The sequence below is a fragment of the Panulirus ornatus genome, chromosome 43, assembly GCF_036320965.1.
Source record: "Panulirus ornatus isolate Po-2019 chromosome 43, ASM3632096v1, whole genome shotgun sequence".
Lineage (NCBI taxonomy): Eukaryota > Metazoa > Arthropoda > Malacostraca > Decapoda > Palinuridae > Panulirus > Panulirus ornatus.
Window position 1 is genome coordinate 13,155,406 of NC_092266.1, and position 13,766 is coordinate 13,169,171.

At 43.8% G+C, this 13,766-nt stretch overlaps 1 protein-coding gene across 1 annotated transcript in view; it reads right to left on the bottom strand.

Moving 5' to 3' along the window:
* Positions 1 to 383: 383 nt before the first annotated feature.
* LOC139762331 (uncharacterized) overlaps positions 384 to 13,766 on the bottom strand; it is a 148,372-nt gene continuing 134,989 nt past the window's right edge. The window contains 1 exon segment of the mRNA XM_071686985.1: positions 384 to 2,488. The gene's annotated coding sequence lies outside the window, so the exon portion shown is untranslated.

Below are 13,766 nucleotides of genomic sequence, written 5' to 3' on the forward strand. Positions count from 1 at the left end.
TTAAAGACTTAAATTTTGTATGTGTGTGTGTTAGAGAAAGGTAGCAGGTAAAATATTGTAGGTTAATGGGAGTGAATGCAAAGGGCGTTTGAACAACGAGTCGGGCATTGCGGGTAATGGAAAACAAGGGGCTACAGGATGAATAATGGGTCTGGAGGAGTTGAGGAGTGCGTTCGACCAGCAGTAAGTGAGGCACAGTAGGGTTTGGCTGACTGTGATAGGCCAACAGGAGGCGAGGCGCCGTGTGTGTGGGGTAACGTCAGGTTAGGAACCTATTTGGGCGGAGAGACCAGAGTAAACACAGTCCCTCCACAGCGTGACTTACCTCCACTTTACTGACGACAACGATGACCACGAGAGACACACACACAAACTCTTTCGTCTTCATTTTGCTGATGACGAGCGACGACTTCTACACACACCAAGACGACTTGCAGAACGCGGCACCGGACAACAATCCTCCTCCGCCACGAACCACCTTTTCTTTTCCCTGTCTGAACCTCTTCTGCCGTGCTTGCAAGGTTTACCGACGGTCCTGTGACGTTGGCGCCTCAGCAGCTAGACAGCCCGAGGTCTTGACGAGGTCCGGGCGTAGGTTGGTCCCAATGAGCTATTTTCATATATACGTTGTCCTGGTCTTAGGTGGGTCCTCCAAGACCTCTGAGTGCGTATTCACAAGTGATAAACTTCCCTCTGCGGTGAATTTCTAGGAACAGCCAGCAAGCTAAACTTCATTTACCAAAAAAAAAAAGCATGTAACACGTTCTTAAGTTCTTGTGTATATATTTAAATATGTATATATATGTATATATATATTTATATATTAATTTCTCTACTTCTAAATAAGCGGACTAGTATAAATGCTACAATGAGATTCTTTCTAAAACATATATTAAAGCTGCTTAGAACACTTGACTTTTCACACACTGACCATCTGACGTCTTCTTATATATATTTCAGTCATTAATCTGTATCATCCAATACTCTGATTAACGATTATTCATACATGATTTCTCTGAATCTCTGTATACAACATTCGTATCACAACTTGTGTAATAATACCATATCAGTGTTTCATACTTGTAAATACACAAATATAACAGGACTCGAGTTCTTCCAGAATGATGGAGCCCTCGGACACTGCCTTCTGCCCTCAAGTTCTTCCAGGAGAAGTTAGGAGCAAACAGGCCACTACTCACTGCTTTGCGCTATTCCCAGGAGGGCGAAGAACCCTCTGACACTGCTCACTGCCCTGCAGTACTTCCAGAAGGACGGCGGAACTGTCGGCCACTGCCCGCCACAATCGCCACTATGAAGGAGCGCACAGCTAAAGCATTGAGGGTGGACCGCTGCGGATACACTCAGTTACCAGGTCCCGGTGTGGCAGGCGGCCGCTCACACACTGGTGCTGTGCCCCCGGGATGTGCCGGGTCGGCCGGCCCTGTTGGCCCAGATCACTTGATGGTTACCGATGGTGCGTCGTGTTACGGCAGGCACGGGTGTGTTGTCGTTGTGGGTGTGTTACAGCGTGGATGGTTATCCTGCAGCTGTGGGCCTGGTACGGTTGAGAGGAAGGGGCCTGTTTACCGTGAAGGCGTGAGTGTATTACGGCAGGTGTCGCATAAAACGGGGCGTATTACGGTGAGGAGAATTACAGTACCTCGCAGTCGTAGGCGGTGGGTACGATCTTGACGATGATGGGTGATGCTTGGCAGCTGACGGTTGACAGGTGGTCAATCCCTGACGTTCCTTGCTTGTTCCTTCTTTACAGTGTCTTCACTCAGCCGATTCGCTGTTTAGTTCTTATCATCACACAATATCTGATACACCTTAGCTTCACAGATGCACGGCCGCTATTTGTAATTTACACAAATGATATCTGCATCAAGATTAATGGGTCCTACACAGTGACACTTCTCACACGTTCACGTTGAGTATGACACGTTCGAGTGTGGTCAGAGCGGGTGTGAGTCACTACACCTTTCTCATAAGCGTCTCCTGGGCTTTACACTGTCAAGAGGCAGTGACTCAGGCACTCACTGTCGCTGTTAGATTTCACAAGCAGCAAAACATCAACAACAGACCTATTGCGACAGCAGGACTACACAATAAAGCGTCATATCTTAATTAGAGCATCAGTATAATGAGTCAGAAGTGGCAGGTTAGGTGACGGCTGTCCTCTCCATAGTGTCCGGCCGGGAGTGAACGAAGGCCTAAGAAGCACTCCAGCCAGCCACGGCGACCACGGCCTTTAAACGGCCGCTCAGATCCTGCCAAGCCCCGTCTTTGACTTGCTCCACCTAACTACTGGTTTATAACTTACAAGTTTCAAGTAACACTCCAGTGTCTTTAAGACACCCGTAGTTAAGGGATTTTCAAAGCCTATGAACTCAAGAATATACGTGAGTGTGAAGGTGCGTCTGGTTGAGGATTCAGTTATCTGTTTGGACTTCCGGTCTCTCTTGCGGCCGCACCTCGCTGCCAGCACCTAGGAAACAGAAAAATAGAGGCGTTAATCTTAATTGTGTCTGACACTTTCTTCACAAATACAAACCCTTGAAAACATTTACAGTGAAAGATCAAAATGAAGAATGTACAGATTACTGGATACAGTAATTTATAAGGCCTAGCTTGTAACTAGTACAGTAAGCCAGGGAAAACAGGCATGATCTGTAAACCATGACGAAAAACCGCCACAGAGATAAATCTGGCGTCCGCCGCCACTCGCCTGACGTCAAGGCGGGGCCACTCACAACAGCCTATCTCCCGAGCCCTTCTTCCCAAGACAGATAAGTCAAAACATCATTGGCAGCTGCACACGGGAGTTGACGATACCTTTAACCCACCAAGAAAAACTAATAATAAAAGTGTGTACGAAATTTTAGGAGTGGTTTGTAATGCAAAAAAAGTTAAAGAACAAAGCAAGTCGAACGTTCTAAGCTATTAAGGATAATCCACCCCCCTTTACCAGTGGCCTAGTACCTGCATTTTGCTTACACTAAATCGGTACAGTAACTTGAAAAATGTTGGGATATGTCAACAATACCATCTTCTTAAACTTCCCAGAGAGAAAAACATAATTTGTTTTGCTTGGGACCAAGAATAAAAAGGGAAAATGAAATGATAGAGTGAAATAGAAAATACGTGTGGTGACGGACCTACTTATTGTTAACGAATATTAGGTAGCTGTATCCTTTCTTGGTCACAGGTGGCAGATGAGCTTTATTTACACTGTGGGATTAATGTGCGATGGTGCAATTATTCTCGTTCTAATGTTAGAGAACTATGACGAAATCCTGGAAGACTGGTATCAGCGGATACCTGCTAGGTGTAATCATCAAATGACACGGAAATTAATCTTACATTGTAAGGCAGTGCGACGTATGGCAGGAGAACGCTACAAGGGAATTAGGTCATTACTGATACAAGGACGGTCTATATGGGGGTCAAAGAAGATAATCCAGCGTAAACAAGCTCCTAAGGAGGCCGAGCGGGTGGATTAAGGTCACCACTGCTACAGAAAGATGAGTCAAATGGGCTACCCATCCGCTACAGATGGATCATAAGAATTACCACTGCTACAAACAGCCGAATAAAAAGAGGTGAACCCTTCTGCAAATAGATAGACACAGTTAATACTGAAAAAAAAAACATACTATTTTCTACGTCAGATTACTAGCTGAAATGATGGCATGGATGAAAACGGTATCAGTCTGAGGTGTATTTTAACACTGCAAGCTATTCAGTGAAATTTCCTTTGGGGTCCGTCTGTACTGAGCAGTTACAATATTCGATACACAGTTTCTAAATTTCTGAATCATAATGTTTAAAATAAGAATTAACGAAAACCAAATAAGAATATTTAAAGTTCTTTAATAGCTATGCCCTTAAGTATATGCTTTTAAGTAATGCAAAATTTAATTTCAGAGAAAAAGAAGAAACTCACAAACATTTGTTCCTTTTAGAAATGAATTCCATGTTTCGAATAGGATACATCAAAGAACGTCAGGAAACCTGAAAAATAGTGTTATCTTATACTGACTCGGTGTGTCATGGAATGTGGCTGAGGCGCTGGTGTTATACTGACTTGTTTTTCAAAAGCAGTACACCACCACCAGTAGTACTAATGAAAGCAGAGAAAACCCAAATATATATATATATATATATATATATATATATATATATATATATATATATATATATATATATATATATATATATACCTCCAACAGCCAGGGGTCCCGGGTTCGATCCTGGCTGTTGGAGGTTTGTAAGTTGTATGGAGGTGCGCGTTCATGTGCACTTTGTTCGTATATATATATATATATATATATATATATATATATATATATATATATATATATATATATATATATATATCCCGCAATATTAGGAACCTGCTGGTGTGTTTAAGCGACATATGATACGACGCTTGGATCCCTCGCTTGTAAAAACTGGAAACAAAACCATAATGATTGAGAACGAGGATGGGGGGGTTGTGAAACGACCTGAAGGGGAAAACCATCTCAGAAAGCGAGTTGGGGATTTCAACACAGCAACTTTTATTTCTTTACCACAGCGGTGGTGGAGACAGCGATTGGGTAATCAGAGATACTCAGTAGATGTCCAGTCTGGTAAAACTGCCAACGGCACGGTAAGTGTGTGTACGTACGGTCTTCGAATTATCCTCAACACTTGGAAGGTGTTACAGATCTCTCAGCTGGTGGTTGTAACCTGACGTTGACGGGCTTGATCCTAGCACCAAAACAACCAACCGAATAACGGGTGCTAGGACCATGTACAGTCGCTAAGATTTTTTTCGGTTGATGGTAATACCTTAATGCTGATGGCCTTGATGACCTTGGTAGTTCGTTGGCCAAGTATGAATAACAAACTAGCCAAGAAGGTCCCTTCTCTATTCATGTCAACCAACCATCAACGAACGACAGAAACTTTCTTAAAGATCTTTCTTTTCTTTCTTTCAAACTATTCGCCATTTCCCGCGTTAGCGAGGAAGCGTTAAGAACAGAGGACTGGGCCTTTGAGGGAATGTCATGCATAATTTTTTGACGTCACTTTCGTACTGTAACCTAACCAGAAATACTGACTTTCAGAATATACATTTTTATCATATCTAAAAACTACAATTACAAAATTACACTGCTGGCTTCAATATGCTATCAATGCTTCAAGAAATATTCCTTAAAGGAACAAAAAGGTACGAACCTTCCCTTTTCACGCATTACCATATCCAGATTCCACGCCGAATATTTTCTTTTCTTTCTAGACTGTGTGACGGGGAAGACGCCAACGTGACACGGAAGTTCAGCAGGCGAGGAGGCTCCGCCCCGTGCGGACAGCAGGGGAGAGAGACGCGTGGGGGTAATTCAACACTGCAAAACGAGAGACTATATCTGTCGCGCACCTAGGCCAAACAACTCCTTGTTTTGTTAACTCGCCTCAGGCTCAGTTAAAGCCGTGACGTTTTTATTGTCAATTACAGAGCGCCAAGAATGTGTTTCACGCCACGTGGAGGAAACTTTGTAACTCGGAAACTGTGTTGCTGCCGGTGTCGGGGCAAAGTAACTACAGTGTACGGATAATCTAACTTAAAGACTTGAACAAAGTCCAGTAAGGCGTGTCATGTCAAGGGAAGATGGTGACGCAGACTTTACTTAACACTTTTATCAAAATAAGTGCATGACTTATCCGTGACAATTTGGGGAATCGGTCTTCCGTCTTTGCAAGCTAGGATGGAAATATACTGTACATTACGAATATCCATTGCTAGCGAAAAAGCTGCGTTTCTTGACTTAGCAATTCTAGTTAATACAGAGTACTCACGTTAATGTTCATATAAGGTTTTTCTGTTTTGATTTTACTCGTCAGTGTTATCTATTTACGTACAACATGAATAAGGCTCGCCATACTGTTGTGTCAGCTGGGACAAACCAGTGAATCACACGCGACCTTCCCAACCTTCAGTAATTGGTTTTACAACGCTAAAACATTTCGGTCTACAAGAACAAAAAAATAAACATATAAATATTGAATATATATATATATATATATATATATATATATATATATATATATATATATATATATATATGCGTGTGTGTGTAATATATTGAACTCCATCAAAGAAGCGAAAATATAGGTATATACATCCAAACCAAAAAATACCAGGAACATCAAAAATGTCGAACTCCGCCAGCCTTCATGAAGAAAATAACCTAATTATAGCTAGGAATGTCTCTAGCATCCTGTTGCGTCCCGAGCTGTGACTCAGTCATTTTTCTGACGGCGGTGAAGATATGTGATGACTCCACGTGTCTTGTGGTGGAGGACATCGAACACTGGAAATCAATCTTATGGGAGGAGTGAAACCTCTGCGTAGCGATTCTGATCGTGTTGTCTATGAAGAACTGAGTCATATATGCCACGACGCAAGTGAATCTTAATGGATCCAAATAACAGCGAATCACATGACAATGATTGGTGTACATGATTTGTATAACATTAGGAAGCAGCAGTACTTCATGCTTTCTTGGCAAATAATTCCCTTTGACATCACTACACCTATCTATCCACCCAAGAAGCTAATTCACCTTCAACACAGCCGAATCCAGTGCTCTCGAACACGTACAGAAACTCCAGACTGAAAACCACATTGCTCAGTGCATCTATAATAACAGCTTTCTTTAACTCTGCCACTGGGAGGGCAGGTAGTGCTACCATTGTGATTCAACCTAATGGTAACAGATCAGAGAAAAATGTTAGAATAAACAACTGGGCATCTACATTACTAAATGAATTATCCGCCATACTTAACGACCTTGAGTCAATAGAAATCACTGCCACGGACAATTTAATTATCTCTCGTTCTTTATCTTCAGCGCTCGCCGTTAAAACCCTGTCATCAGACTGTAATATATTGGTCTCTCTAGAGACCAATATCTAAGCATTTTTGGTCAAGGGATTCAAATCAGATTGTTACATATTCTCTCCCTTATAGGTCTCCAAGAACATGAACATGAACTTTGGCCAAACTGGCGCTTAATAAAGATGTTGAAAACATTGTCAATCAGTGGCTTGAAAATTGTAATTAGAAACGAACTAATACTCCTCATTAAAGCAAGTAGACAAGATCAGATAAGTACAAGTGGAAACGTTTTTCATCACAGTGCAATGAGTAAAGTATAACATGTATATGGAAAAAGTAATAAGATAAGCAGATTACAGGATGTAATTGCTACATCAGGGGTAGGCTATAAGTACAACTAGCGCTTCGGTCGATCTAGAGATGCTAATCATGTGAAGTGTAAACTTTGTGGCCAAGATCTGGACACAAACTAGAATACTGTCTTAGAATGTGAATAGGGATAGGTCTAAAAAAAAAAAAAAAAAAAAAACTACAATAAATGTCACTACAACTTATAGTTAATAACAAGGTACCTGAAATTTGAAGTTTGTATCAACTATTTGCATCTAGTCGGTAAGAATACCATATGAAACTATGTAATGTATGTAATCAAACTTATATAATGAATCAACTTTGTAACAGCCTATGTAATATTAAGCCGCTGGGACCTGACAAAGACCGTTTGTGACCTCTGTAATACTTTTGCCGCCGCTGATACGTCTCTCATCAAAACATCAACCCACAGGTCCTCCAGCAAACCCTCACAGACCATAGGCCCTACAGCAAAACCTCACTAACCCACAGGTCCTCCAGCAAAACCACACCAACCCACAGGTCCTGCAGCAAAGCCTCACAAACCATAGGTCCTCCAGCAAAACTTCACTAATCCACAGGTCCTCCAGCAAAACCTCATCAACCCACAGGTCTCTAGCAAAACCTCATCAACCCACAGGTCTCTAGCAAAACCTCATCAACCCACAGATCTCTAGCAAAACCTTACCAACCCAGAGATTCTCCAGCAAAACCTCTCCAACTAACAAGTTCTCCAGGAGAATTCTCCAGTCCCCCAAATCTCAAGCGGCACCTCTCCAACTCACAAGTCCCTCAAGAGAATCACCAAACCCCCCCAAATCTCAAGCGAAACCTCTCCAACTCACTGGTCCTAGTAGCAGCAAAACCCAGAGCAAAACCTCTCCAACCAAAACCTCAACACGGGTCCTCCAGCAAAAACTTTGCAACCCACAGGTCCTACATGAAAGAGATAGAGAGAGCGTGTTTGGTGCACTGTGTTCTGGCAGAGTGCAAGTGGACAGGTTGTACAACAACAGTGGCGGAGGCGAGGACTGGTGCAGCACCCCTACCCGCCCTGTCATGTACCTCACCTCCGCCACGTCGCGCCACCAGATGCATCCTACTTGCACGGGCGAGTCGTGGTGGGAACCCCGCCTCACCCTCCCAATTAGTCAGACCTCGTCATGCATGACAGTTTTTCATGCTATTTTGTCTCATTCGTGATGTTAACATCTACTGACATGTATCATATCCTCATTTCTTCGTGTATAAAGTTGCTGGGGTCTGTTTTATTGTATAATACACACGGAAAGATATCTGTGACTCTCTTTTCCCTCAACTGAAATAGCCCCCAAAATCTATTACAGTACTAAGTTACATGCTGATTGGCGTGTTTGAGCGTTTTCTGGAGCGGAAATGCACTGATAGTTTCTGTCTTTCTACCTGTTTAATTAATTTAATATCCTACTATTAATAAACAGAACTTCGGATATGGCCAAAGCTATCGAGCTGGAATCAACAAAAGGGAGTGGGGGAACGGACGAAAGTTGGACTCATTTCAAACACCAGCTGTGGCTGCTGCCTGCCTTGCAATAACTGCTGACCGAAGTGTCCTCGCGTTTGATTCACCTTCTGTCTCAATTCTTACTTCATTCCTGTTTTTCTTTATTTCGTTTTTCAGATGTACTCGTGTCTCTTTCTCTGAGTGTTACGAGCAAGCTCTGCCGAATGGCAAATTCTCGTTGTAGGTACTTGTAGGTAACCAGGTATTCTCTCTATAGATACAATTTTTTTCTTCACATTTCCCAAACCCAATTCCTTGGCTCATTATATTCTATAGTTCGTCCTATATTCACTCCACATCCCCTGAAGATTCGTACCCTCTCCCAACGTTTTTCTAGACTAGTTTAGGTTAGGTTACAATCCTAAACCTAACCTAACCTAACCTAGCTTAAAAATACGCGATGCTACGATAGGGAGAGAGGAAATGTGCAGCTCAGGTGATTCAGCTTTACTTTCAACACTTTACAAACGACTTTTCTGGTTCCCATACTGACACACTCACGCCTGTATTTTCGAATCATCTTGATAGACTGATCTGAAATAAGTTGACTGGATACACACAGGCCTTACTGTCTTGTTCTCGTGCACTGGTAACTGCCACAGTTTCAAGGATAAACGGGACTTCATTTTTCCAGGAAATATGAATAAACCACAGAAACCTCCCTCAGGCTGAGTTAAGCAAGGCCCCTAATAAGATGGCATTAGCTTGAGTCTGATTTCCGCAATCAACTTCAAACTAATCAAACATGATTCATATGATTCTAGGATGGGTTGTGTTCGGCTTAGTAATAACTAACTTGGGGAAAGTGGGGAATGCAGATACCCCTACACATCCTGGGAATAAATGATGCTCTATTGACATCTAAGTTTACAGCCAAATTGCACCCTTGTTAATCTCAGCTTCCCAAATTAAGGCAAGTTTCCCGAGGTTAACTTTCATGTAGGCGTATCATCACCGAGTATTGAAGGGCGAACCTCATGATCCTCCGTGGAGTCATTTGACTCAAGGGAGACACAGGTAAAGCCAGCAGCAGCATATCCCTGAGATGACGATAGGCTACGACCCTTTTGTACGATGGCATGGACCTTTAACCTGACCAAGAAAGGGTCACGTCAAGGACAAGGCCACCGTAACCAAGCGTCGAACCTCCCTGCTCACAGATTAATATTCAGGACTGTGTTAAGTGGGATGAGACTGGTTGTGTAATGGTGGGTGAGGGAGACGACAGGTGTACTGGTGAGCAAGAGGTGGGTAGGTGCACTGGTCACTGTCCTTACACCTGCTGACATGGAGCAACTCGGACACAAAGCTGTTTATCAAACGATATCTTTAGATTTTTTTTTTTTTTGCGTCCTGCAGTCCTGCACCAGGCTCACTTGGCCGCGGACCAAGCCCCCAGACTGTACAAGCCTTCACTTCTTTCCTAATGCAAGACGGGTCGCCGACGCTTCTCTCTTCACTCGATGTTTTATATCTTTCTTAAATTATGAGATGGCGTAAACTCTGTATAATTTCCCCATTTGAAGTATTCAGACGGGCAAACAATTCATCGTTAATGAACATTAAGTTTTACAAAAGACATGGCAACATTCGTAACAATACAAATGATCTACAACACAAACAAACAATAAAAGCTACGGTGTAATGATGTTAGTTTGCATTTATATGCCCAGAATATTATCATAATTCTACGTGCGAACTTCTAAGGAATGTCTAAACGGAGGAGACAAGATGTCTGGGTGTACCTGAGCAGAGCGCAGTGTGGTTCCCTAGTTATCTGATAGACGTATCCCGAGTAGGATTGACTGATCGACCTATTAGTGGTTAGAGAAAAAACAGACAAACGATCATGACTCGCTGAAGAAACAAAGAATTTCTCCCGCCTGACTGGAGGTGTAAAACATGATAATGAAATACAATGTAAAAGTTAAATCATCACACGTGTCTTACCTTCCCAATGTGTGTGCACCCTGATAGCCATGCTGCTAACTCTTCAACACACCTTACCCGCCCCTCCCAACCTCCGTGTGTTCAGACAATGGTGAAGGAATAACGCAACATATGGCAAGGGAGTTCCTTACGGAGCCTCACTGCGGACGTGAAGGTGGACAGTGTTCACCTGAGGAGCAATGTGATGCCGGCCTGAAGCTGCTCCTGCCAACGTACCTTCCATAGGCCCCAACACCCAACATTAGAACCCTCGACAAATGCGCTGTATACAGAACAATGTCTCGTATGACGTGTTCTATGGTGGTAAGGTGGTTCACGGTCATGACTTTTAAAAACACGTAAAGTCTAACTGTTAACTATCTACATAGCACAGATTTTTGTTTTAGGTTATCTGCTTCTCTCTGCTCTCATTATAAAGCATACTTCTCGCTTTAGTTAACCCACTGCAGTATTCGATCACGGATGGGGCGAAATTTGCCTCTTATCCTATCAACAGTGATGCCCCTCAAGGTTCTTTCATATCTCCTACTCTCTTTTCTTCACGTCGAACGCAATCTTCTCTCTTCAACTTCTGACGCTATTCACACTTAACACCGATGATTCCACTCTGCTACATTCCCCTTCTCACTCTAAATACTTGCTCTCTTTGTCGCACTAAACAGTAGACATATCTCCTCTCTTAACTTGGACCAGTGCATCTAAAACACAAATTCTACCTCTATCGTTTCTCTTTCTGCCATTTGAAAACGCCACAATTCATCCCAGCATAACAAAGACAAGTTAGGCACAACCATGTCCTCCACTCTATCCTGGAAACCCCACATAACGAACATCATATCTGCTTCCCAGAAGTTAGGGGTGTTGTAAAGATGCCATGATCATCTTCCTTTCGAGTCGCCATTTCATCTCCGCATCAATTTCATTCGCCCGCATATTTGGGGTGGCTCTTCATCAACTTCTGTATCCGCCAGAGTGGAATAAATAAACCTTACGTCCCTTAGAAACACGAAATCATACACACTCACACATGGCTTGCAGGGTATATATATATATATATATAAACAAGGTAACATATATAACCCACCATACCAATAACACAGTTCAGTGAACCAACACTTCACAATCGTCTTCTCTTTATCACTTAACTTCTTTGTGCACCATATTCTTTTCCCCTACACACATATCACCTCCCCGAGAGAGAGAGAGAGAGAGAGAGAGAGAGAGAGAGAGAGAGAGAGAGAGAGAGAGAGAGAGAGAGAGAGAGAGAGAGAGAGAGAAGTAAGTCTTCACCTTAAATAGTCCAGCATTATTTTTTACCCTCAAAGTTAACATCATATTATCCCGAAGGTCTGACTCGCGTGTGTGGGTGTGTGTGGAGGCGAACGCCAGGGAACTCAAGCCACGTTCCTCACAAATATAAAGTTATCACATCAAATAAACTCCTCATATATTACAACCAAACAACCTCTCACATATTACAACCAGTGAACCACTCATATTACTACAACCAGTGAACCTCTTATATCATCACAACCAATGAACCTCTCATATTACTACAACCAGTGAACCTCTCATATCATCACAACCTATGAACCTCTCATATTACTACAACCAGTGAACCTCTCATATCATCACAACCACTGAACCTCTCATATCATCACAACCTGTGAACCTCTCATATTACTACAACCAGTGAACCTCTCATATCATCACAACCTGTGAACCTCTCATATCATCACAACCAGTGAACCTCTCATATCATCACAACCTGTGAACCTCTCATATTACTACAACCAGTGAACCTCTCATATCATCACAACCTGTGAACCTCTCATATCATCACAACCTGTGAACCTCTCATATCATCACAACCAGTGAACCTCTCATATCATCACAACCTGTGAACCTCTCATATCATCACAACCTGTGAACCTCTCATATTACTACAACCAGTGAACCTCTCATATCATCACAACCAGTGAACCTCTCATATCATCACAACCTGTGAACCTCTCATATCATCACAACCTGTGAACCCCTCACATTATAACCAATGAGTCCTCATATTACTCCACCCACTACCATACCACACATTTACTAAGACCTAAGCACATTCGGATTCCATCACAAGGGTTACATTTATGCTAGATTACCTTACAATTAGGATAACCTTTTAGGGGACATATCGGAAGAAAATATAGTGCCTGTATACTTAGATGTGGGAGTGTCATGCATACATACATATTCAAACATTCTTATGTGTATACTTATGCGTATGTGTACCACATAAACATACGGCCAAGAAAGGCGGCAGAGGCTGGCGGGGGGTAATCCATGTGTTGACAAGCCGGCAGGCCCGATGTCTGAAGCCCCACACTGCCCCGTGGCTCGTCCCGCAGCCAGACCCACGTCCCGCAGCCAGACACACACCTCGCAGCCAGACCCACGTCCCGCAGCCAGACCCACGTCCCGCAGCCAGACACTCACCTCGCAGCCAAACCCACGTCCCGCAGCCAGACACTCACCTCGCAGCCAGACCCACGTCCCGCAGCCAGACACTCACCTCGCAGCCAGACCCACGTCCCGCAGCCAGACACTCACCTCGCAGCCAGACCCACGTCCGCAGCCAGACCCACGTCTCGGAGCTAGACCCACGTCCCGCAGCCAGACACCCACCTCGCAGCCAGACCCACGTCCGCAGCCAGACCCACGTCTCGGAGCTAGACCCACGTCCCGCAGCCAGACACTCGCCTCGCAGCCAGACCCACGTCCGCAGCCAGACACTCACCTCGCAGCCAGACCCACGTCCCGCAGCCAGACACTCACCTCGCAGCCAGACCCACGTCCGCAGCCAGACCCACGTCTCGGAGCTAGACCCCCGTCCCGTAGCCAAACTCCCGTCTCGCACCCAGACCCCTCGCTTCGCAGTCCACCTGTAACAGTCGCTGACCCCATATTCCTTGCCTGGCCCCTGAGTCCTGCCCGCCTCACTCACTGGGGCCAGAATCTTTACCCCCTAGTCCGGCCCCTTACCCC